Below are 26,824 nucleotides of genomic sequence, written 5' to 3'. Positions count from 1 at the left end.
CTGAACATTTTAGTCCCTGGATAATTAGAAGGTAGCAGGATAGGAATGTTGAAATAGCTCAAAGGAAATTAGGCTGCCATTGCCTCAAGCATATGTCTATCTAACTGGACTGTTAGTTGCATTTAGGTGTCTGTCCAACCAAAATTATGGGTAAACATCATTATGGCTCCAATTCTACACCAGTGGTAGAGCAGCCACTGAAAGTTATATAACTATGTGAAATACAAATAGGTGTAAATCAACCAAGAAAAAAACACATGTTTCAGCAAGTGAAAGATAGATACACCAAACTTTTCATGATCGATAAAAAAGGAATAGCTACGGGTAGTCCTAGACCAGGGGTCCCCAAAAATGGCAACTTTAAGACTTGTGGACTTCAACTCCCAGAATTCATCAGACTGGAGAATTCTGGGAGTTGAAGTCCACAAGTCTTAAAGTTGCCAAGTTTGGAGACCTCTGTCCTAGACTTATGACCACAATTGAACCCAAAATTTCCACTGCTAAGTGAGATATTTGTTAAGTGAGGTTTGCCCTACTTTTCAATCTGGCTTGCTACCGTTGTTAAGTGAAACACTACAATGGTTAATGATATGATTGTTAAGTGAATCAGGCCTCCCTCATTGACTTTGCTTGTCAGAAGAGGATCACATGCAACTGTCATAAATATTGTGATGACCTGGGGTGTGACCTCAAAATAACCAAGTCACGAAAATAGAAGAAAGTCCCTTTCATGCCTCCAACATGGTCCCAATGTCCAATTATCCTTGGCTGGATATCAAACTCTTAAAGAAAACAGTTTACGGAGGGAGTAAATGAAGTCCGCACCCAAAGTAAAGTTAATTCGAAATAAAAAAACCCAACACAAACCACACTGAAGGAATTACTACAGCAGACAAGGATGATTAATTGCAACTTCTACCAGATAACGCAGCAGCCACAATTGGGAGGAAGCCAAACCACAGATAAACTCCAACAAGAATGCACGCTTTGCTTCCAGCACCTGGGCCATGTGCAGTTTGTCCTTTGAAACAGTCCTCCCAGCTCCCATGAAGGGGATCAGGGCCCCTTCCTCCCCTGTAGATTACACCACTCATGTTTCTCCCTTATCTGCTCCTCCCTGCATGCTGTAGGATGAGGAGGCGATGGGCCTGGATCTTCCTCTGAATGCCCATCCAGCCTGTGCCCTTCCCCATGTTCCTCCACAACCACCGGAGCCACACTCCCACTCCCTATCAGCTGTTCCATCTCTCTCTCAGAGTCAGACTCCAACAGAGGCATGACAAATACATGCCAGTTGCCAAGCGACTGAATTTTGATCATGTGACCATGGGGAATGTGGTAATGATTGTAAGTGTGAAAAAGTGAAGCTACCTTTTTTCAGTGTTGACTAGTATGAATGGCTGTACACGAGGACTACCGTTCATAGTGCTGGAACTTGTATGGATAATATTGAGTTTATGGATTCTGCCTATCTAAATGGACTGCAATTTTTTAAAAAACAACAACAACATGTTTGTTTAATTGGGCTAGATAGTCTTGAATCTGTATGCAACCAATGTTTATGACTTACTGTTTTAGGGGTGTTTAATTTACAAAATAGCATTAAAGCCATTGCAAAGGATACAATTATAATTATAAGGGCATTCCTAAGGGAAATTTTGCTTAAAGTGTTTATCTTCCCACTATCATCTTCTCCTTTTTTTAAATACCTGACACAAATGGCTTGATATTAATTGGGCGGTTTGCCAATAGCAAGCGAAAATGAACATCTGGACATCTTTAGCAACCCTCTGGCACTAGGTCCACCAGGACTCAGCCTTACTTTGCTACTGGATATTTTTGTTTTTGCTATCTTAGAAAAAGAAAGAAGATAAAGCAACCCAAAACTGCCAACAATCAGCACACCACAAGATAAACAAGTTCCTGCATGTTTCCATGTCGTTGTGCATATCCTGGAAATATGACCAGTGTGCATTCATACATGCATCCTTCGCTGTCTTTTTCAGTAGAACTGGAAATTTTGCTTTCATCCAGATTAAGAGTTCATTAAAGGGAGAATCAAGGAGACAAGCAACTTAGAATTAGGGGAGAAATTTCCTGACAGTTTTAAAAGGCAATATATGTTACTGGAGACAAGTTAGAACAATTAATCAGTAGAATGACTTGCCTCTGGAAGTTTTAAATGCTCCAAGACTGGAAGTTTTTAAGAAGAGATTGGGTAACATTTGCCTGAAATGGTATAGGGTTTCCTGCCTAAGTAGGGGGTTGGACTAGAACAGGGCTCTCCAAACTTGGCAACTTTAAGATGTGTAGACTTCAACTCCCAGAATTCCTGAGCGGACTGGAGAAGGAATTCTGGGAGTTGAAGTCCACACATCTTAAAGTTGCCAAGGTTGGAGACCCCTGGACTAGAAGACCTCCAAGGTTCTATTCTATTCTATTCTATTCTATTCTATTCTATTCTATTCTATTCTATTCTATTCTATTCTATCCTATCCTATTCCTATTCCTATCTAGACTAGTCTAGATGATGATGATGATAGATAGATAGATAGATAGATAGATAGATAGATAGATAGATAGATAGATAGATAGATAGATGATAGGTATGTACGTAGGGAGAGATAGAGAGACAGGAATGATAGAGACATAGGTAAATAGATGATAGAGATTACATACATACATACATACTTAGAGAGAGAGAGAGAGAGAGAGAGAGAGAGAGAGAGAGAGAGAGAGAGAGAGGTTGCAGTATCCATGGTATGGGTGTGGGTTTCATGTGATCATGTTTTGTGACCCTCTGAAAGCAAAGTCAATAGGAAGTCCGAGTCATTTAACAACCATGTTACTAACTGAACAACTACACTACAAGAAAAGTTGTAAAATGAGGCAAAGCTCAATTTTACAACTGTCTTGCTTAGCAATGGGAATTTTGGGCTCAGTTGTGGTCGTAACTCAAAGATTACTTGTAGCTATTCTTTTTTAACAGATCACGGAAAGTTTGGTGTATCCATCTTTCACTTGCTACACAAATGTGCTTTTAAGTACGATAAAGTACCATGCCTCTTTCCGTTCTTCACGGTACCCAGCAAAATTGGAACCTTACTCTCTTGCCATCTTTGATGCATCTTCATAAAATAATGCAATGGCTGTGAATTTCATTTTCTTTCACAGGGAGCTACACTGAAATGGCAAACAGAGTTTGAGAGTTTCCTTTATCATTTAAAAGTCAGATTTGCTTGCTTCTTGACAGTTTAAAGCAGCTTTCTTGAAACTTTGAGATTATTATAAGCAAATATTCAACCTGGAGCAGAAACAGACTCAATGTGTGATTCATTGTTCCTGGCTGTGTAAGAGTAGCCCTAGTGATTGTCCTGTAGTGTGTTTATACAGACATAAGTGCTATTTCTTTTAAGAGCCTGGAAATGCTGCAGCCCAAGAAATAGTGAGAGCCTATAGAGGGTAGTGGTTAAAATTTGAATTTATTACAAGTACTCATTGATTTAGGACCAAAATCGAGACCCAAAATTCCATTGCTATATGAGACAGTTGTGAAGTGAGTTTTCCTCCATTTTATGACCGATCTTGTTAAGTGAAGCACTGCCGTTGTTAAGTTGATAACATAGTTGTTAAATGAATTCAGCTTCTCCCATTAACATTGCTTGTCAGAAGGTCACAAAAGGGGATCATAGGACACTGCAACCGTCATAAATATGAGTTGGTTGCAAAGGGTCTGGCCATGGGAATACTGTAACAGTCAGTGGTGTGGAAAAAGAGTCCTAAATCTTTTTCTTCGCCATTGTAACTTCAAACAGTTGACTGCATGAGTCAAAAAAGAGGGCTGTGAAAATATCTACAGGCCCCTCACATCCTGGACATAAACTGTTTCAACTCCTACCCTCAAAATGATGCTTTAGAGCCCTGCACACTAGAACAACTAGACACAAGGAGAGTTTTTCCCCAAACGCCATCGCTCTGCTAAACAAATAATTCTCTCAACACCTCAACACTGTCCAACTATTTACTAAGTCTGCATTACTGTTACTATTAATCTCCTCATCACTCCTTATCATCTATCCCCTCCCACTTGTGACTGTATGACTGTAACCTTGTTGCTTGCATCCTTATGATTTATATTGACTGTTTCCTAGTATGATGTGATTGCTTATTGTACCCTATGACTATCATTAAGTGTTGTACCTGATGATTCTTGACTCTTGACAAATGTATCTTTTCTTTTACGTACACTGAGAGCATTTGCACCAAGACAAATTACTTGTGTGTCCAATCACAATTAACCAATGAAGAGTTCTATCTACCTCCTATCTAAATGGTCACTAAATGACCGTTGTAAGACAAGGATGATGTGCAAAAGCTTTAATCTTTAAAATACCTGAATGTTTATCTTCAGCTGCAGCAGAAACAGGGTAATGATAATTCCCTGCCTTGTTCAAGAACTTCCAGTAATGATCAAGAAGAAAATTAATTAATTAATTAATTAATTAATTAAGTCAAAAGCTTACAATACAATAGAAATAAGAGTAAACATAAGTTTAAATATAAGAAATAGGAACTAATAATTGGGGACGTTAGGACAGGGACAATAAGCACGATTGTGAGCTTATGCACGCCCCTTACAGACCTCTTAGGAATGGGGTGAGGTCAATAGAGGTTAGTTTGAGGGTAAAGGAGTGGGGTTTGAGCAGGTGACAACAAAAACAGGTCGTGAGTTCCAGACATTGACCACTCTGTTGCTGAAATCGTACTTCCTGCAATCGAGTTTGGAGTGGTTTACATTTAGTTTATATCTGTTGTGTGCTCTTGTGTTGTTGAGGTTAAAGCTGAAATATTCATTAACTGGTAAGACATTGTTACATACGATTTTATGCACTATGCTTAAATCCAATCTTAGCCGGCGTAATTCAAAATATAATACATTTTTGTAACGGACTGCCCCCTTTGCTCTAATATAAAACCAGGAGCACAATAAGAAGAGTTACTGTTGTTTTACTTTTAGCTCAGGCAAAAGAGCTCGGAAAGCCACAAGAGGGAGTAAGGATAAACAGAAGGAGTCAGGCTCCAGAACCATGAAGCTTTGCCCAGGGCTGACATTTTCTAATGCAGCAAATACACCCAGGCATTAGTGTAGTACTTTTACTTGTTCGCTCAACCGGGACATTCAAATTCCCCCAGTGAGTGCTCTTTTACTTTTCCTGCGAGGAATCAGAATGTAATAATAACAATCACAATTAACCTTTGCCAAATGATTTATGCAAAAGCCAAAAACAGAACAGTTGCCGTCTTTCAGAATGTAGACAGCTGCTTTTTTCTTAATGGTTTAAAAACTCCTTGACTTACAACAGCTCATTTAGTGATTGTCTGGCGTTACAAGGCACGGGAAAAAGGGACTCATGACTGTTTTTCACAGTTACGGCCGTTGAAGCATCCCAGTGGTCACGTGGTCCGATTTAGACGCTCATATTTATGACCATGTTGGTATCCCAAGCAAGGCCAATGGGGAAACCAAGTTCACTTGTTATCAAATTAACTGCATTGATTCACTTACCAATAGTGGCAAGAAATGTTATATGATGGGCCAAAACTCACTTAAGACCTGTTTTGCTTGCAATTTTGGGCTCAGTTGTGGTTGTAAGCCGAGGACCACCTCAGTTTTACATAGTTTTACTTTTTACATTTACATCCATGAATCATACGTAGTTACGTTTGAAGTATAATATATGAAATGCATATTGGATACATAAATGAAAAATGGATTATGGTTATCCATTTTTTGAAGGGGGGTGTTAATGGATAACTGAAGTCCCTGCCTCCAAACTGCTTCGAGTATAAAGCACTGAGAACATAAAACAGTCAATTAATTGGGATAATAGGTCTCAGCATGTAATTCCATCCCTAAGACATTAAAGTTCTTGAATAGAGAGGGAATCATATTTATTCAAGGTTGTTAGCTACCTGTAGATAACTTTTATTTGTCCACTGATGCTTAAATAAGTATAACATCCATCAGTGAGCTTATATATGGTGGAATTTATGACCAAAAGAAATTAATTATGATAGGAACTCAATATTACGAAAGGGATGAGTATATAAAAATTACTGAAGAGACATATCTGCAAAACGTGTTCAAGGAACGTCTATGTTCCTATCTATTGTTTTATACCAGATCCCTTACAAGCCCGCTTACAAAATCTTTGCACAGATACGTCACAGGAACAATTTAAGCTAATTGTATCCTTTCAAGTCCTGCTTATAGCAGCAATTACAATATTTATCAAAAAATTTACCTCTCCAGGTAGTTTTTGACTTATGACCATAATTGAGTTCAAAATTTCTGTTGCTAAGTGAGACATTTGTTAAAGGAGGTTTGCCCCATTGTGCAACCTTTCTTGCCATAGTTGTTAAGGGAATCACTGCAGTTCTACAGAGGAGTTATTGAGTCTGTCATCTGCACCTCTATAACTGTCTGGTTTGGTTCTGCAACCCAACAAGACAGATACAGACTTCAAAGGATAATTAGGACTGCAGAAAAAAAAATTGCTACCAACCTGCCTTCAATCAAGGACCTGTATCCTGCACGAGTCAAAAAGAGGGCTGTGAAAATATCTACAGACCCCTCACATCCTGGACATAAACTGTTTCAACTCTTACCCTCAAAATGATGCAATAGAGCACTGCACATCAGAACAACTAGACACAAGGACAGTTTTTTCCCCAAACGCCATCACTCTGCTAAACAAATAATTCCCTCAACACCTCAACACTGTCCAACTATTTACTAAGTCTGCATTACTATTACTATTAACCTTCTAATCACTCCTTATCACCCATCCCCTCCCACTTGTGACTGCATGACTGTAACTTTGTTGCTTGTATCCTAACGATTTTTACTGTTTCCTAGTATGATTTGATTGCTTATTGTACCCTATGACTAAAGTGTTGTACCTCATGATTCTTGACTCTTGACAAATGTATCTTTTCTTTTATGTACATTGAGAGCATTTGCACCAAGACACATTACTTGTGTGTCTAATCACACTTGGCCAATAAAGAATTCTATTATTTCTATTCTATTCTATTGTTAAGTTAGTACAGTTTACCTTAAAGACTAAAGATAAAGGAAAAGGTTCCCCTGGCACATATGTGCTAGTTATTTCTGGCTCTAGGGAGCAGTGCTCATCTCTGTTACAAAGCTGAAGAGCTTTGTGGTCATGTGGCCAGCATGACTAAAGGCTGAAGGCACACGGAAAGTGGTCTCTATTTTTCTACTTGCATTTTTACATGCTTTCAAACTGCTAGGTTGGCAGAAGCTGGGACAAGTAACAGGAGCTCACTCCGTTATGCGGCGCTAGGGATTTGAACCATGGAACTGCTGATCTTTCTGATCGACAGGCTCAGTGGCCACTGAGCCACCATGTCACCACTACAAGTAGTCAAGGATTACTTGTAGTGAATTAATAAAATAAATCATGAAAATATTGGTGTAAGGTTGCAAGATAACAGTCATGAAAGTCTTTGTATCTTGCATGGAAATGCTGCTTTTGCCTCCCACAAAATATTTTACCTAACTTAATATATTTATCACTTACTTATATTAATAAGGGTCGACCCATTTATGCAAGACTTAATCATAATCGTGTCTGTGTAGTAAATATTGTTTGCATTAAAGAACAGATGTTTTCCTGGGTTAATTTATGTTTGGGATTTTGTGGCAGTTTATCAACCATTTTCTAAGACTACTAAATGCTTGTAAAAATGTCCACAATTTATCTGTAACACAGATATCAGCTAGTTATGTTTAGAAGGTTCATAGGGGAATTGTATGTTGAGATGTAAAAAACGGGAGAAATAATCACATATTTTATAACAGAATCTGAGAGCTGGGAAAGAAATAGAAAGCAGCATATCTTAGAAAAGGCAGCCCTAACCTTAACCCTAACCCTAACCCCAGGTGAGAAGAAATGTGGGGAAAAAGCATTTCAAAGCCAAGACTGCCTTTATGAACTCACTATAAACTTACTGGGGCTGTTGTATTCAACACAGCATTCATATCTCCATAAAGCTGAAAATCTACACAGCTGTGGTTATCCTTCCCTTCCTATACAGATGTGAGTCCCAGATACAAGTACATCAAACAGTCAAAGAAATTTCACATGCGTTCCCTCTGCTCCATCCTTAGCACTTATTGGACAGACCTTGTCTCCAACATGGAGGTCTTTGATCAAATCCACCAGCACTGCTGTCCCAATGATGAGAGCCCAGATATGATGGGCATGTCATCAGAATGGAAGACCAGTATACACTTTGCCAGTTGCTCTACAGCAGGGATGTCAAACTCAAGGCCTGTGGTCCGGATTCAGCCCATGGGGTACTTAGATCTGGCCCATGGGGCCAGCCTGGAAACCACAAAGGACTGGCTCATGGTGCTTCTGCTAGTGAAAATGGAACTCGGGGAGCTGCAGGAGGCTGTTGCAGCCAAAAATGGGCCATGGGGGGACCACACACATCTGTTTTCACTTGCAGGGGGCTATCAAAACCATCAAAAAACAAAACAGAAGGAGAAATGTTTCCCCTTTTGCATTTGAACATCCAAGAAGGGACAGGAAAGGAGAAAGGGAAAGAAGAAAGACTAAGAAAAAGAAGGTAGGATGGGGAGAGAACAAGGAAGGAAAAATAAGGAAAGAGGGGAAGGAAGAAGAAAGGAGAATGAAGAGGGAAGGAAAAAGAAGAGAAGAGAAGGGAAGAGAAGGAAGGAAGGAAGGAAGGAAGGAAGGAAGGAAGGAAGGAAGGAAGGAAGGAAGGAAGGAAGGAAGGAAGGAAGGAAGGAAGGAGATTATGATGAGAGGGAGGGAGGGTCTCTGGGAAGTCCTGCCTTAGCACTTGGCCACCACATGTGCCTCCAACACAAGTCCTGTGTCATGCCCAGCATGTCCACCTCCACCCCCATGCCCACTATGGCCATGCCCCCATCCCTGGCTCTCTGAGGTCAAAGACAACCCTGATGCAGCCCTCAATGAAACTGAGTTTGACACTCCTGCCCTATAGTATACTGGTTTCTGAGGAGAGCCTCAAGGTCATCCACATCAGCACCCCAAAGATGCTGTGAAAGAAACACTGCACCACTGTGATGTTCAGCCAAGAGAACACGAAGTTGCAGCTGTTGATAGAAACCCTAGCCTTGTGCTATGAAACCACCACCAGAAGCTAGGCACCACCAAAAACTGATAGAAAACCATGAAGGGCATCCTAGAATAACACCCACAGTTATGACAACAAAGGCCTTTCAGGGACCCCATTGTGTTAGACTCTGCGCTTCAAGATTGGGACCGCAGATCCACCTCCACATTCAGAGATGAACTGCACAACCCAAAGGACTATCATATGTGTACAAATTAAGACTTCTTGTATCTATGGTTTTGGCCCTTTGTGTGGCTTGACATGGTGTGATTCTAAGTTGGCAAAGGTCTACAAAAATTAGCATGAAGAATTGGGAAATTTACAAAAAATGCATTATACTTCTGGAAAATTGCATTTAAAAAAGCTATGTTGCATTTACAGTAAACTTAACATATATAAGGAAAGTTACGTGGAAGAATAAAGGCTATGCTTAAAGAGCAGGTCTTAGGCAAGTCATGAAAAATTGCACACTGGAGCAATTATATAAGTCACATGGATCAATATAAATTTCAGGAAAGTCCATAAAACAAGAATTGCAGATTTACCAGATTTTTTTTATTGTTCACTGTGCAGTGAGATAGACCTGAATAATATGGGGCATTGACACAGACACAGCTGATTCACACATCACTAATTCACACATCACTAATTGTAAGTCATTGGAGGCAAAAGACCTATAAAATTCCCCTGTTGTCTTCCTCATTAACTTTGTAAACGAAGCAAGCATTTGCATCAGAAAAGGAAAGTACATATCACTGTTTGGGCAAATGCATATGTTTAAAGAATTACTCTGTCAATGTAGCTTGAGCAAAAGAAGTTTTTCAGTCTTTGCACAGCATCTGTTAAACAACGAATAATTTAATGCTTACTTAAAGACCAGAGAATAGGAAGCAATGCCTCTTTGAAACCATATCTAGGGAACATTGTCCAATCACTGGACAGCACAATGTGTATTGGCCACTACCTGGTCGGAAAGTGAAGATGATATTATTATTATTATTATTATTATTATTATTATTATTATTATTATTATTATTATTATTATTATTATTATTATTATTATTATTCTCAGCAGATCAGGCAAAGTCTGCCTATCAAAAGACATGAGTTAGCCACTCTTCCCATAATCTTCCTTTATTGTTTGTTCCTCAGAGTAAATGGGCCCAATAGCTGGTGCCACAACTGCTTCCACAGGAAGGGAAAAAAATAGCTTTCAGCTCCTACTCTTGATACAAGCAGCTAATTTTTCCTCAATTATTATAAATGGCCTTGATAGTCTTCTTTAGAGGATGGAGTCCCGCTTTGGAAATGCAAAGCGTTGTATATTTTATAATATACAAGAGTTGTATATTTTATAGTAATACATGTGTCAGAACCATTTCCATCAGATCAAAGTGAATGTTAGATAACAGATGCTGAGGGCAGAAGTGACACCTATTTATATCTTACATCCTACACATGCTGTCTCTCCCTGTGTGTGTTTGTATATGTGATGGCTCAGCAGTTAAACACACTGAGCTTGTTTGCTAGAAAGCTGACAGCCTGGGTTTGAGACCTGAGCACCATGGTATGGGGTGAGTTCCTGTCCTTGCTCAGGCGCTACCCACCTAGCTGTTCAAAAGCAGGCAAATGTGAGTAGATAAATAGGCCCCACTTTGGTGGGAAGGTAATAGTGTTCCATTTGCTTCAGAGAGTCTCACAAGACAATTTCCTACCTCAAAAGATTACACCGTAAAATTGCTAAATCACAATGCTTTATGTAATATTGTATCACCTTTGGGTATCAATCATCAAGATAATGAGGTTTCAGTTATTGTTTGATTCTTTTTTTCTTCCAGAAATCAACTTCTCTGAGACATATATAACATGGAAATAGCAATACAGGAATAATTTTTTAAAAAAGCACAATTAAATCTGCAACAGGTAAAAAAGGGTTAAAAAAGGAAAACAACAAAAACAGAAGATATTAAAAAATCATACAATTGTTATTACAAGTTCATTAACATGAAGTTTTTTTGTTTTGTTTTGTTTTAAAGGTCTGTGTGAAGCTTCAGCCTGAAGTCAATATAATTCAATCTATAAATTGGATCAACTTTGAAACCTGAATTAAAAAGTCAAATCAAATAATCAAACTGTTACCCTCTGAATCAATTTGATGAAAAAAACACCTTTTTTTTCCTGGGATCATTTTACAAAATTGAATTAGGTCAACTGAGAAAGCAAATTGACATCTCAGAGGCTTACCAAGAAGCAAAGCAGCATTACCAGAGTTTCAACATATTAATTTCCATTCAGTACCATGGACAGTGGATAGCAAGGTCACACAAATCTCTGCAATAAAGCTACAACCCACAACTTTCCACATATAGGTAGTCCTCAACTTACAACAGTTCATTTGGTGACCATTCAAAGTTACAATGGCACTGAAAAAAAATGACTTATGACTGTTTTTCACACTTACGACTGTTGCAGCAGCCCCCATGGTCACATGACCAGATGCCTGGCAACTGGTTCATATTTATAGTGGTTGCAGTGTCCTGGGGTTACATGATCCCCTTTTGAGACCATCTGATAAGCAAAGTCAATCAGGAAGCCAGATTCACTTAACAATCATATTAATAACAAAAGCAATGATTCACTTAACAACAGGGGCAAAACTCAATTAAGAAACATTTCACTTAGCAACATAAATGTTGGGCTCAACTGTGATCGTAACTTGAGGACTACCTGTAGAGCAATGTTCTAACCAGAGCCTGTAGACAGTTGAAGCCATCAGAAAGAACCCAGAGTTCTCCTTTTCACTGAAATCTTAGAGTCCTGTAGACTGTCAGGATTCCAGCAATCGCCCTAATTAAATCATGATTCTAAAGCCAAACTTCAAAAACCTCCAAAAGATTTATTAGAGGTGACATACTGGCACCGCCCTGCATGAAGCCAACTCTGGCTTATGTAATTTACAGTCACCTGTGATCCTGTTTCCCCCACTTCCCCCCGAGTGTCTCATAAATCAGATTCTCCAATTGAGCCCATTCACGGGCTGGGTGTCATCATTCATGTTCTCCAATCAAATATATTCACGGGCAAAACTCTGGTATTTTAGCTACAATCTTTTAAAGAGAAGAGTTGGAATGTACTTTCGCTTTCAAACTGCTGCACTGCTTTTCCAGATTTCCTCCCCCGCCCTCCCCACCTTTTTAATGGCAATTACTAAAACAGGCATAGGAATGTTTTATGAGTTGACATAGACCTTAAAAGGGGAAACTCTTTGGAATCTATCTTCAGGGCTGAAACTGGAGGAAGAACTACTTATTCCCACACCTAACAAAAGCTCGGGATTCCCTTTGAAGCTAATGCTATGCAGTATATCAGCCTCTGGGCCAAGGAGACATGATACCTCACACACAACATGTATAGTAAAACAATGTGCCAAATTATAAAACATCACTTACAAGTAGCAGCCAGTGTGGTCTAGTGGTTAAGGCACTTGTCTAGAAACTAGGAGACAGTAAGTTCTAGTCCTGCCTTAGGCATGTAAGTCAGATGGGTGACTTTGGGCCAATCACCGGGAGGCAATGAGTTTTAATCCCAACTAAGGCATGAAAGCAAATTTGGGCTAATCACTCTTTCTCAGTTCAACTCATCTCACAGGATTGTTGTGGGGAAAATAAGAGAAGGAAGAATTATTTGGCATGTTTGCCACCTCAAGTTATTTATAAATAAAGATGCGAAATAAGTAAATCTCTTTGTCTATCTATCTATCTATCTATCTATCTATCTATCTATCTATCTATCTATCTATCTGAAATTAACTTTATTTTCAGAATCTTAAGATGTTGCAAAATTCTCTTATGTAGCAAATGAGCTCCCAGTTCAATTACTTTTGAGAAATCTGAGTTGTTGGAAACTCAGATCATGACCAGTTCAAAAAATTTCCACCCTAAATTTCCACCCAAATCTTTTGGCTGCCTCTTCATCCTCCTGAAAAGCCCTCACAATGTACCCATCTGAGAGGAAATTCTAAGCTGTTGTTTTAAATTTAATGGCACCTATGGTGAATAAATTCAGTTCTGCATTCCTAGAAATTTCCAAGTGACTCCAATAAATATAAAATATTTTCTGCAGACTAAGTACAGCATTCTGCACTTTGACATTTTAACATTCCTTAATGATTGATCGGCGAAGGAGAATGAACTTAAAGAACATACAGGAGTTTGAATGTAATGACTTTATCTGCTTACACTATAGAAGATAAATTCCCAACTATGACATATCAAAGGTGAACTCCTCATTGTAGAATGTGTGTGTGTCTGTTTGGTGTGTATGATGATGTCAGCAGTACAGATTATGGCTTTTATCCAACAAAAATGTGATAAAGAGATTAATTTAAAAAGTGAATTCAAGCAAGACCTTGGATTCCCAATCATCTTTTGTCTGACTCTGAATTACTTTTCAGTTATACCAAATGTGGCTCATAGATTCTTTCTTACTAAGTCACCCTATTAAAATCTTTTTTAAAAATTATTATTATTATTTCCCTTTTCTGGGAAGAATGGATGGCTGAAGGTGCAATAGTTGAAAAGAACTCCTGGAATCTTTAAATGAGAACATGACCCCAGAATTTTCTATCCACAACACTGAACCAATGAACAACATTTTTGCATGCCTAAATGTCCCTATGGACATATACACTCAGATGAATACACTTAAAAATAGCTATCAATTGTACGACAATTAATATTTCAAACTAGATATTTGAAGAAACATCATCTTAGCATTCTTTTATAAACAGGAGATTTATAGAACACCAAAGAACTCTTTTTCACGAATGAAGGCAAATATTCATGATTGGGATAATGTTGTAGGATCCAGTTTGGATCTGTCACTTGGACCAGAGGTTAGTCTTTTGAATTTTCAGACTCATGTTGGAACCCAACCCCAGGGAACTTCTTTCTCACCAGAATGTGTGCTTTGTACTATTCTATGTGTTCTATTTATGTGTTGCCTTCCTGTTGGTTGGTTGATTTGTTGATGGATGGTGATTGACTGTTGTTTCTTTGTGCTGCCAAGGAATCTTTTTTTAACCTGGATATGCAGAGCCTTGGACTATGGGATTACAACCCCATTCATCTCTAATTAGGAGTGAATGTCAATGAGCTCAGTGGTGCCTACTTCTGTGTAAATATGTAAAAGGTTGGTCCATGAATGGAATGTCTGGAGAGAAGGTGTCCAAATAATAATTTCTCATCTGCTTGGTAAGGCAGGAATAATAAATATTTTCTAAAAATAACATTTGAGATATTATTGAATGTTGCCTGACTTTAAAGCAATACAGGTAGCCCTTACAGCAGTTCATTTAGTGCAAAACACTATGAAGCAGTATATAAGTCTATTGCTCTTTGCTGCTCATAATAGTTAATAGCAAGAACAGCCTTGTTTGGCTCTTAGATAGCTGTCGCTTTGCTACTGAATAAAGATTAGCAGAGCACATGACAATCCCAGGGCTAGAGGGGGAAGTCAGAAGCAGAGGAAAACACATTATATTGTGCCAAGAAAACTTGTACATGGAAGCATGCAAGTTGTGTGAAATATTTCTTTTTTGTATTTTTTTTTAAAAATATACATCAATGTCACTGCATGGGCAGTGTGGTGTCTGAGTGTCATTCATTTTGATACAAAAATAATGTACATTATTTTGATACAAAAATAATAATACAAATAAAAATTACTGCAATCCAATTTACATAGTTCTAATGTTATTATACATTTTTGTGTCAGCACATAGTCCTTCATTTTTCAAATATTCAATATTTGCTGCATCCTTCTAATAGTAATAGCATCATTCTTGAGCATACCTGATAACATCCTTTTTCAAAATCCGATCTTAACCTCTAACATTCACTTTAAATGTGTTATACAAAAATATGTATAACAATATTTCCCTCCTATTTCTAATTTTTTAATCTATTCTAATTCTTAGTACAACCAATCTTGTTTTTTTTTTTTTTTTTAAAAGATCCTTTCTATCCATGATCTCTCACTCTCTTGGAAGTTTCACTTTCATGTGAAAGATCTTTTTGATTATTCACTTTTATGTTTATTTCACAAACCGATTGATAAAAGTTCTGCAAATGGAGGAGGAGGAGGAGGAAGGCTGATTTGGTTTTAAATGATTGGTTTTTATGGTGTGCTTTAGGAGCCAGGAATTTGTTGTGGACTACAAATAACCACAGGCAGTTTCAAAATCAAAAGGTAAGCATCTGAAGAACCTGTGGTGTTTATTTTGAGCATGACACTATCAAGACTATTTGACTAGTTGTAGGTATATTTATTGCCAATTGTTCAACTCTTTAAAGTGATCTACAGATGTCTCTGTCCAGTTGGAAAATATTGGCTCTTGGTCTGCAACCAGTTTATCACTAGCTTTGAAAATTACCGGCAGTGGAGTCATCTGTCTCCTTCTGTCAGAGAAGGTCTATTTATAATTATGGACTCCTGGTCTTTAGCAGATGAAATATTCATGTAAATTCAACTGCCAAGCTGCACTTAACCACCCTATAAACTGCAAGCATTATCATATTAAAAGTGATTCAGTCATGTGTCCAATGCCAGCTTAATAAACATATCATTTAAAATGTTGTTTAGGAACACTGATTTAACAACTGTTCAGCACAAAAGACCATCAAAATATGTTGATTAGTCATGATATATTTGGCAAAAGTAGGATTGAAATAGGAAAAAAAGAGAGGACTAAAACTAACCCTATCATTTCCAAGCTATAAAAAAGCAAGAAGAGAGGTTACCATCCGTCAGAGTGTCAGGCATTATTTTTCCAAGATTCTGTTCTTGGCAAATGTTTGATCAGAATAGCTTTTCCAAACACAATATACATCATCAGTATGGGTGCTTATTTTAGCAGGTATCTATTAAGTGTTGTTTGCCATATGCAGGCATATGTTTGCATTTTTAATCTCAAACTCAGTTGTCAAGTTCTGCTGAATTTCTGAAAACCCTTTAAGCACAGATATCACTGATACAAATACAAGTGCAAAATATTACAATCTATTACACCAAAGAATAGAAACAATGGAAGTGCTCTAGTTGCTAGATTTCAACTCCCATAATTCCCAGCAATCCATCCTATTGTTTACATACAGAAAATGAGGTTTTGATTTCATTTTATTTTCTATGAACCTTTCATCCAAACGTAACTAACTTTGCCCGTAATTCCATTACTTATGAATTTATACTTGACTTTGCCAAAAGCGCAATGCTATTTTCCCCAAAATAAGCTATGGCAGTTGCAGCAACATCATGAATTATCCACTTTCTTATAATCTGTACCCTACTAATTCTACATTCTGGTTAGAGTGTTGCCTATGGCATTGGATGTAAGTGAAATATGGAGAAGGGATGACGCAATGTTAAATTATGGAATACATTCACCTAGAATTAGACAGTGGCACATGGTCTAATGGAGAAGATGCTCGTCTTCCTCTTGCATGGTTGAGAGTTTGATCCTAGGGAGCAACAGATGTTTCTCTCCCAGGGTACACAGAAAAAAAAAACCCTGCTATGAACTCTGCATAGGTGGCAGGAAGGGCATCCGGGTGGTAAAGGCTCAGCTCCATCCAGCTGTCCAGACTCTACCCCAAATCAGGGATTTAATGTACATGGGTTATAAAAAGGGAGGTATTTTTATTGACATGGAATTAACACGAACAATGTACAAAACTAGGAAAACTGTTTCCAAGAGGTTGTGAAGTTATGATTTTAGGATCTAATGTACTTCTAATCGTATATGGTATCTTGCTTCCAGATTATTATGGTTCTAATTTAAAAAAAGGATAATGATTCTGCTTATTCTTAGTATTGAGAATAAAACATTGGGGGTCATCTGGCATGTGCTTTTCTGCAAGTTCCATTAACATTATGTTACCTTCACGTAAGGGATTAATACAACCACGGCCGACACCTTTTAATGCTATTCAATATTGCTCCCAATTTCACCATGGCCATAATTATGTCTCTTCAACTCAGCAGGTTTCAGCAGTCCAGCAATAACTAGGGTCTAGTAGTTGGTTCTTTGTCAATCTTTCCTGGCAGCAAGTATATTGACTTAATTCTGTTTTCCTTTAGGCTTTTGCTCTCAATTATTCTAGAGATAGCCAGGTTCACCTGCATACCCTTTTACCTCCTTAACTGCTACTGCCATTCCCTATTCATATTGGCTTAGCAAGTGCATATATTTGCTGTGTGTGTGTAGGTGAGGGTGGAGAATGCATTTGCCATCTTTTAACCCTCTTGCTGTAGACAGAAGATTATGTTTTACTGGGGTGATGTATATTTGCTAAGCCTTCTGTTTCTGGGGTGGGGGTAGGGAATCCATGTTTTTGTAGGAACAAGGACAACATGCTGATTTAGAATAGCTGAATTCATTGGAATATCTAGCTCAGTATGGTTTGTTCTGATGTACAGCAGATCTCCAAATTTTCAGACTGCATGATGGCACTCTTAGCCCTGCCAGGGAATAAAGCAAAGAGTGCCATCATGCAGAAAATGTACTCTACTGTTGTGCTACAGCTAAAGCTACCGTATTTCTGGGCTGCAGAAATCCAAATGGCCGTTAGATGGAACTATGGAGTAAGCATTTGCTCTATCTGTGGTGGCACAGTGGTTAGAATGCAATATTGCAGGCTAACTCTGCTCACTGCCAGGAGTTTGATTCTGACTGGCTAAAGCCTTGCATCCTTCTGAGGTCAATAAAATGAGGAGTGAACTGCTTTAAAGTGGTGGTGCAGTGGTTAGAAAGCAGTATTGGGGCTGGGGGCTGTTGACTCTCCATCTGAGGGATGAGGCAGTGTGGGGTGACTGGTTGATTGAAATAATGGTTTGGCGAACCAGATGAAAACTTAATATCCAGTTCACCCAAACCGGTTTTAATCCCACCCCAGAATAGAATAGAATAGAATAGAGTAGAGTAGAGTAGAGTAGAGTAGAGTAGAGTAGAGTAGAGTAGAATAGAATAGAATAGAATAGAATAGAATAGAATAGAATAGAATAGAATAGAATAGAAAATGCGGAATGGGATGGGATGGAGTAGAGTAGAATAGAATAAGGAATTAGAGTAGAATAGAAGAATAATAGAATCAAAGAATAGAATAGAATAGGGAATTAGAGTAGATTAGAATAATAGAATAGAAGAATAGAATAGAATGGAGCAGAGCAGAGTAGAATAAAAAAATGGAATGGAATGGAATGGAATGGAATAGAATAGAATAGAATAGAATAGAATAGAATAGAATAGAATAGAATAGAATAGAGAATTAGAGTAGAATAGAATAATAATAGAATAGAAGAATAGAGCATAGCAGAGTAGAATAAAAAAATGGAATGGAATGTAATAGAATAGAATAGAATAGAACAGAACAGAACAGAACAGAATAGAATAGAATAGAATAGAACAGAATAGTTGAAAGGGACCTTGGAGGTCTTCTAGTGCACTAAAGGATGCTAAGCACAGGATTCTATATCTTCACTCGAAAGCTTGGTAAAATGGTCTCTTTTCATCTCCTGCATTACACACTTTGGAACAGTCCTAGATTTTCCTAACCTGTTCTTCAAATTGTTCCAGTCTTCTTTAGGACATATGTCAAATGGCATATTTCACTTCTGCACAAAGCAGTGGGAGACTGAACTCATTAAACAGAATATAATGAAATTCTCCATTTTTAAAAAGTATCCATAGCCCAAATAGTATTTTCTTTTTGAAAAAAATAATAATGACAGCAAGCAGTTATGTTATGTGAAATTTCTGGAAGGGCCCCCATAAATGATGGCCCAGCCTTGCATTGAGGTTTTCTAGCAAGGCTTCTAGAGTTTTCCTCTAAGAATTGTACTACAACTTGAGACACTTTTTAACTTAAAATCATCCCAACCTGTATGTTATGTTGTTTAGTACAAACATTCTATATAGGGAATTGCTGAACACATTTTAAACATGATAATTACTGAAGAAATTAATTACCATCCCTTCAGTGTTTTGGGACTTTGGGCATTTTCCAAATCAAGTAAGGGGAATGCAAAGCAGGCTTCACTTAATTGCAGTCAAAATTGTTAGGAAGTCATGGTCAACCATTTCATAAACATCTTCTAGCGTTCTCTCTGCATGACAAACCATATTATTTCCCATAAACCATGTGAATGTGTACAAACATCCAGCTTCGGTCCTTAAGAGTTTTCTATAGAAACGGTTATACTATTTATTTCCCCAAAATTCCAACTGCAGCCAGGACTAATAATTCAATATGAAACCAACTTAAGCCAAAGAAATTATTTTACCAATAAGATAGCCAATATGCCCACAGGCCATTGAGAAATACCATATATGCAAATTGGATGACATATTTTTTATGTTTCTGGTGCAAGAAAAATATATAGTTTATCATTATTTCTTAGCCTAGGTGTGAGTTTCATTAAAACAAGGAACAATGTTTTTTTTAAAAAATTAATAATTTAATTTTCTTTTTCCAATTTTCTTTTTTTTCCAATTTTAATGATTCATGGCTCAAATTATGGAAATACACTAGACATTGGGAGTGAAATTAAAAACTGGACTCTGAAAAAAACTAACATATTTTTTCATAAGGTCTGGTTGACTATGTATAAATTCATTTGCACAGTAATTCCTTGATAAAACAGAAATGTTTCCTGGTAGATTTGAAATGTACTCTTCATAGAACAACTCAGAATACTGATGAAAATTTGCTTTATCAGCTGTACAACTTTCACAGATCAATGGTCATTTTATTAGTTATATAATGCACACTCTTTTATTTTATAGAATTCTCCCTCATATATCCTTTGTCCTTAATGGAATTCTTTCAGCATTGCAAAATCCAAAAGCTAAGAGGATAGCTCAGTGACTGATGTTGGCACCACAACATCATCACAGATAAAGAATAACAAAGTTGGAAGGGAGGTCATCTAGCCCAACCCACCTCACCCCCCAAGCAGGAAACCCTACACCATTCTGACAGGTGGCAGTCCAGTCTTTTCTTCAAAGCTTCCAGTGATGAAAGATGTTTCAAACAAGCTAGTTTTAGTTAGAAGATAGTTTGGCAGACTTAGCTTGGGGTAGAAGCCAAATTTTCAATTTCTAGAGAATATTGTTGCACCTGGTATAGTTTGGGTGAATGAACAATTCACCCAAAAAAACACCTCTGACGATGCCAGTCTTAGTGCTGATTATCCTTGAGTGAAGAAAGCTTCCTTCTTAATCAGATGTCCTCCAATTATCATTATCATCAACCATTCAGTCATGTCTGACCCAGAGGTCGGCTGCTGCAGATTTGGACCAGTTTGCCTGAACCTATTGTTCCGATTCTGTGTAGTTTGGAGAACCGGCAAATTGTACCACCAGCTGGCCCCATCCCTGCCTGTTTTGGGGGCCATTTTTGCCTGTTTGGGGGCAAAAAAATGGCTTGAAAAAGCCCCCCCAAAAGGCCTGAAAACAGCCCCCCAAAACAGGCCATTTTCCAGGCTATTTTCAGGCCATTTGTCCAGCCAAAATTGGCCTGAAAACGGCCAAAAAACAGGCCAGCCAATGATGGGATTAGCCCCAACTGGCTGAATCCTACCAGTTCCTTTGAGGTAAGCGGCCAGGAGGTGGGGTATATTAGGGTGACCCCCTTCTCCTTTTCCCACTGATCACTCACAGCACGGTTGACTTTTCGAATGAACAACATGACCAGAGTACGACTGCTTCTGTTTGGCAAATCTTGGCTTCAAGTGATATTTTTGGTGAGGTTCAGTCTAGGAATTCTTTGTTTGTTATTTTTGCAGTCCATGGGATGCATAATAGTCAACTCCAGCATCACAATTCAAAGCTTCCCACCTGTCTCCTATCTGCCTTTTTCGGAGCCGAAGTTTCACAGCCATAAGTAGCAATTTGAAAAATTATTTCACTAACTAATTTGCATTTGGTATCCAAAGGCCAGATATATCCCAGATATGTCAGATATCCAGATATGGTCCATATAATATTGAACTAAAATTATTTATACAGTGTTAAATTATGGGATTCTTGTAATCTGACACAACTGAAAGGGAACGAGTTGAGCAAATAAGTCATCAGGTTATTTCCTGTTGTAAAATAAGACTCACATGAAACAAGGCCGGGGAGTCACTGAAGATGTAGACTTTGAATAAGTTTATTGCCACTTTGAATGTACACTAATCGGCGTACATTAAAATGAAAGCTTGTTTTCTTTTTACAGTGTTCTACCTCTCTTTTTACTATAATTTTTATTAAAAGAAGATAAAAAATATACAAGCTAATACAAAAAAAAAACCCACCAGGAAAAAATTAAAGAGAAAGAAAAAGTGCAAGAAAAGAAAAAAATTGAAATAGAGAAGGAGAAACCACAAAGCTGTAGCTTCTGATGTTCTTCACCGCAGTTACAAGCACAATTATATTTGAACTTCTTTCTCTCTTCTTTCTATAATCTATCCTAGAGTGCTCTCCCTCTCAATGTTATGAGGATGGAAAACAAATAGTGAGGTACATAACTGCAATTTAAGCACCTTGGATCAATCCTAGTATCTCGGCAAAACAAGAATGAGTAGCAGCAATATATACGATTGATTAAATCCTTGAAGGACCAGCTGCAAAGCCACAATGTATTCAATGGCCTACGATAGTTGCTTGGTGCAATCAATAACTCTTTTAATTGACTTAGATCCTGATCATGTAAAACAAAAAATGCTTCCATCTGGGAACGGCTGGCTCTTCCAGCTGTCTACAACAGGATGTCAACCTCAAGGCCCATAGGCCAGATCCAGCCCATGGAGCGCTTAGCTCTGGCCCACAGGGCACCCTGGAAACAACAAAAGACTGGCCTCCGGTTCCTCTGCTAGCAAGGGCCATACACGGCCTCCCCCAAGCTCCATTTTCACTGGCAGAGGGCTGCAGGAGGCCATTGTGGCCAAAAACGGAGCCTTGTGGGGACGTGCATGGCTTCCCTGCTGGGGACGTGCATGTTTTTCCTGGCAGAGGGCTGCAGGAGGCCGTCGAAAATGGAGCCTCGATGAATGACATCGAAGTGGCCATGTCCATCCCAGCCATGCCGTCCCCCCCAGCCCTCCCAAAGTCAAACACAACCCTGGTGCGGCCCTCAATTAAATCAAGTTTGACACCCCTGGTCTACAACATCACCCTGAGACTTCCAGATGGCATTTAGGCATCTCACGGGTAAAGATAAAACCGCCTGAAAAAATTCCTTTCGCAGAGGCAGTCAGCCACCTCGGTGATCCCTGGCTAACCTGTGCCATATGCTAAATAAAATAAATAAATACAAAATCCCAGCACCATCATTTTTCTTCACAATCCATTGGGTGTCAGGATTGTCTGATGAACAGACCAATCGACCTGCCCCATCTAGTTTGGTGCCAGGATATTTTTATCAGGACCAATACATACAAATCAGTTTCATTTAGGTATCAAGTGCTGAGGATAACAGATAATCAGTGTTGGAAGGGACCTTATAAGCCATCTAGTCCAACCCCCTGCCCAAGCGGGAGACCCTACACCATTTCTGACAAATGGCAATCCAATCTTTTCTTGAAAGTCTCAAGTGATGACACTCCCACAATTTCAGAAGGCAACTTTGGTTCCATTGGTTGATTGTTCTCACTGTCAAAAAGTTTCTCATTTCCACATTGAATCTGTCCTTGTTCAGTTTCCATCCATTATTCCTTGTCTGGCCTTCAGGTGCCTTGGAAAATAACTTGACCCCCTTCCACCCTGTGTCAGCCCCTCAAATATTGGAAGACTGCTATCATGTCTCCTCTGGTCCTTCTCTTCACTAGACTAGCCAGGCCCTGTTCCTGTAACCATTCTTCATATATTTTAGTCACCAGTCCCCTAATCATCCTGCTTACTCTTCTTTGTACTTTTTCTAGAGCCTCAACATCTTTTTATAATGTGGTGAACAAAACTAGATGCAGTACTCTAGGTGTGGTCTTACTAGGGCTTTCGAGAGTGGTATTAGTACTTCGCTTAATCTCAATTGTATCCCTTTGTTAATGCAATTTAGGATTGCATTAGCTTTTTTGGGCTGCTGCTACACACTGCTGGCTCATATTTAGCTGGTTGTCCACTAAGACTCCAAGATCCCTCTCATAGTTACTGCTATTGAGCCTGGTTTCACCCAGTCTATATGTGTACTTTTGGTTTTTCTTGCCTAAGTGTAGGACTTTACTTTTCTCTACATTGAATTTCATTTTGTTAGATACGGCCCAGTGTTCTAGTCTGTCAAGATCCATCTGGATCTTGAGCCTATCTCCTTGGGTGTTAGCTATTCCTGCCAGCTTATTATCATCTGCAAATTTGGTAAGTTCCCCTTCTATTCCCTCATCTAAGTCATTAATGAAGATATTAAAGAATACTGGGCCTAAGACAGAACCTTGTGACACCCCACTGCTTACTTCCCTCCCTGTAGATTTAGACCCATTAAGGATTACTCGTTGACTATGGTTTGCCAGCCAGTTGTGAGTCCATCTAGTGGTGGTGCTATCTATTCCACCTTTTTTCTAGCTTACTAAGAAGTAGGTTGTGGTCTACTTTGTCGAATGTCTTGCTGAAATCTAAATATATTATGCCCACAGTATTTAGCTGGTTTACTAATTTAGTCACTATATTCATTGGCATCAAAACTATTTTTATTACTTCAGATGTTTGCAGAAATAAATGATTATCCTAATATCCAGATCTATACTTTGCTTTTCAGCCATTTTCTTTTGCCTTAAAAGCAACTTTACTTTTTTAAAAAGTAGCATTGGAGCCTGTGGGTAGACACAGTCCAAGAAATTTGACATTCATAACTCCCTGTATACTGATTTCAGTTCCAGCCAGATAAAGTGGAAGAAATTTACCCTTTCCACTCCAATAACCTCTATCTTATCTCAGTGTTCATTTCAAAAGTGGAATAATAACAAGCTCAAGATTAGAAGTAGCTGCATTTGCTTGGGCTGACTGTATAGAGCAAAACAGAATTTACAGTCTCATCTTCCATTCTCATAAGATGCTCCCAATAATCACAAGTTTGAGATCAAGGTATCATACAACTAAATTCACCTGTTGCATTTCATTCCTCGTACAGAACCAGCCTGTTGTGGGTTAGCCTGCAGAGACAGCAGCAGAGTCGGACAATGGGGAGGAACATTGGCCAGTCCGGGAGTCTGGGGAGGACTTGGATGAGGGTTCTGCGTCCAATACAAAGATGGGGCCAGGACCATCTGGGAGTTATGTGCAGATCCTCCAGAATCTGGCAGCAGGGAGGCAGAAGAACAAGGGGAGCCTGTTCCCAGTGCATGTGCTCACAAAGCTGCCAGAAGGCAAGAGCAGTTAAGATAAAAGGGGTAACTTGGGAGTAAGGCTTGGAGGTGATTGCCCCTCCCATAAGATATGAAGGAAGTGCAAAGGGACATAAGCCTCTGCAGGAAGCAACATTGTTTGCTCTGTTCAAATTAAACCTTGAAGCTCTGTGTGGACTTTGTACTTCATTTGGCTTTTTACAGTTACTTTGGCACTTTAGTTGTTGGCAGCAATTCAAAGGAGATAAAGGTGGGTGCTTATCTTGAGAGACTGTTCGGGACTCATTACAGGCTGGGAATGAACATAATTCCCAGCATTGAACTAAAAAGAGAGTTGTTTGGACTAAGCACGTGCTTAATTATGGTCTCAGGAAGCCTTGGTCAGAACACAGCCTGCCACTCAAGTTGGACCTGTACGGGGTGTGAAATTTACAAAAGCAGAATAAACTGAACCTCTACATAGCTTTAAAGATTTAATGACCAAATTTCCTAACTGAGTACACTTTCTGATTCTAAGAGCTGATTTTATTGGATCCACCCATCTGAGACCTCTGAATGCATGCAGACTGATACGGTTGCTCTTCAAACATGCAGATTGATCAACATTGAATGAAACCCACCCAAGTCAGATAGGAAGTAAAAGGATTTTACTTCGCAAGCCATCTGTTTCAAGGTCATTGAATCAACACTGTCTGAAGATTTTTCTGAGGTCATGTGGCCAGCATACCTCTATGCCAAAGACACACAGAACGCTGCTACCTTCCCACCAAAGTGGTACCTATTTATCTACTTGCATTTGCATGCTTTTGATCTGCTAGGTTGACAGGAGCTTGGGCATGTGTGGGAGCTCACACCATCATGTAAAGGTCGGTCTTAAACCTGGGCTGCTGGTTTCCCAGCCATAAGCCCAGCATCTTAACTGCTGAGTCACCGCTCTACCCCAACTCAGATAAATGATTTCAAATAGATTCAAGCATCTGAATCAAATCAGATAATGGAATTGATAAATCACATTAGTGGACACCAAGCTAAAGAAAGATCTAAAACAGGCACATTCAAAGAAGGAGTCAGAGGTATTCATTCAGTTAAACCAAGTATGATTCGAATCTAAAGCCACAATCTTCTATTGCGTGTGAGACAGTGTGATGACCCAGGGCGTGGCACAAAAGCAACACAGCCAGAGAACAGTTCTAATTCCCCTTTATTGCTACAACTTTGCCCCCAAACTACAACTTTGCTCCCACGTTTACTACAAGTTCTGGAGCAAAGCTCTCACATGCACCTTCAGCAGTCCCTGGCTTTGAGTACTCCAATAAGTAATGTTAGCAAAACTCTAACCAGGGCCAGCAGTCCAGTAAAGCAACGTTTTGCAAAGCAGTAAGCAAGGCAAGAAGTCCAGTTAGTAAGGTTAGCAAAACAGTAACTAGAGCCCGAAGTTCAGCGAAGCAAGCAAACCAGGCAAGCCCCATCAGTCAGAGCACCATAAACTCCAACAAGTGTACACGAGGCTCCACAGATTCGTTCTGACAAATGCCCCTCCCACCAGCATCTCCTTACATCTCAGTCCCCAGGTGTGTCTTGTGAAGGGGGGGCGGGGCACTCTTCTCCCTCATAGCTGGCTCAGTCTGCATTGTTCTCGCCTTCTCTCTTCTCTCCGTGCTCTAGGATCAGGAGGCCCTCGCTCATTGCCTGAACTCTGTCTCTCATGTTCATCTTGCCCCTGTTCCTCCCTGTCTACCAGCTGTTTTAATCCTGAAATGCCTTGGCCTGACTGGCTCTGCCCTTCCCCAGCTTTCTCCAAAGCCAATGGAGCCGCCCCCTCGATCTCTGTCGGCTCCTGTTCCAGCTCATCTTCCCCCAAAGATTCAGGCTCCGGCGGAGGCATCACAGACAGACTTGACTTATGACCATTCACTTAGCTACCATTCAAAGTTAGGATAGATACCCAAAAGCTACTTTGAACCTTGTTTTGAAGTTCTGATGGATAATCCCCCTCTGTGGTCACATGACCACATTTTGAGTGCTCAGCAACCATCCTGCAGTCTCTTGTAGTGATGTGATTACTTGCTACAACTTTTTTTTCAGGAAACCAGCATTTAAATCTGGCTTTGCAGCAAAAACCAGCCCATAGCAAACAATGGGTCCATTCCATGACCACTTCCAAAAAGGTCATAACACCGATCAGGTGATGATCCATTTTCAATTTCATTGTACACATGTTGTGCATTGACAATAAACTTTTGATTGATTTATTGAT

The sequence above is a fragment of the Pseudonaja textilis genome, chromosome 12 (assembly GCF_049901715.1).
Source record: "Pseudonaja textilis isolate UNSWEBS1 chromosome 12, rPseTex1.2, whole genome shotgun sequence".
NCBI classification, from domain to species: domain Eukaryota; kingdom Metazoa; phylum Chordata; class Lepidosauria; order Squamata; family Elapidae; genus Pseudonaja; species Pseudonaja textilis.
This window is presented reverse-complemented; position numbering follows the sequence as displayed.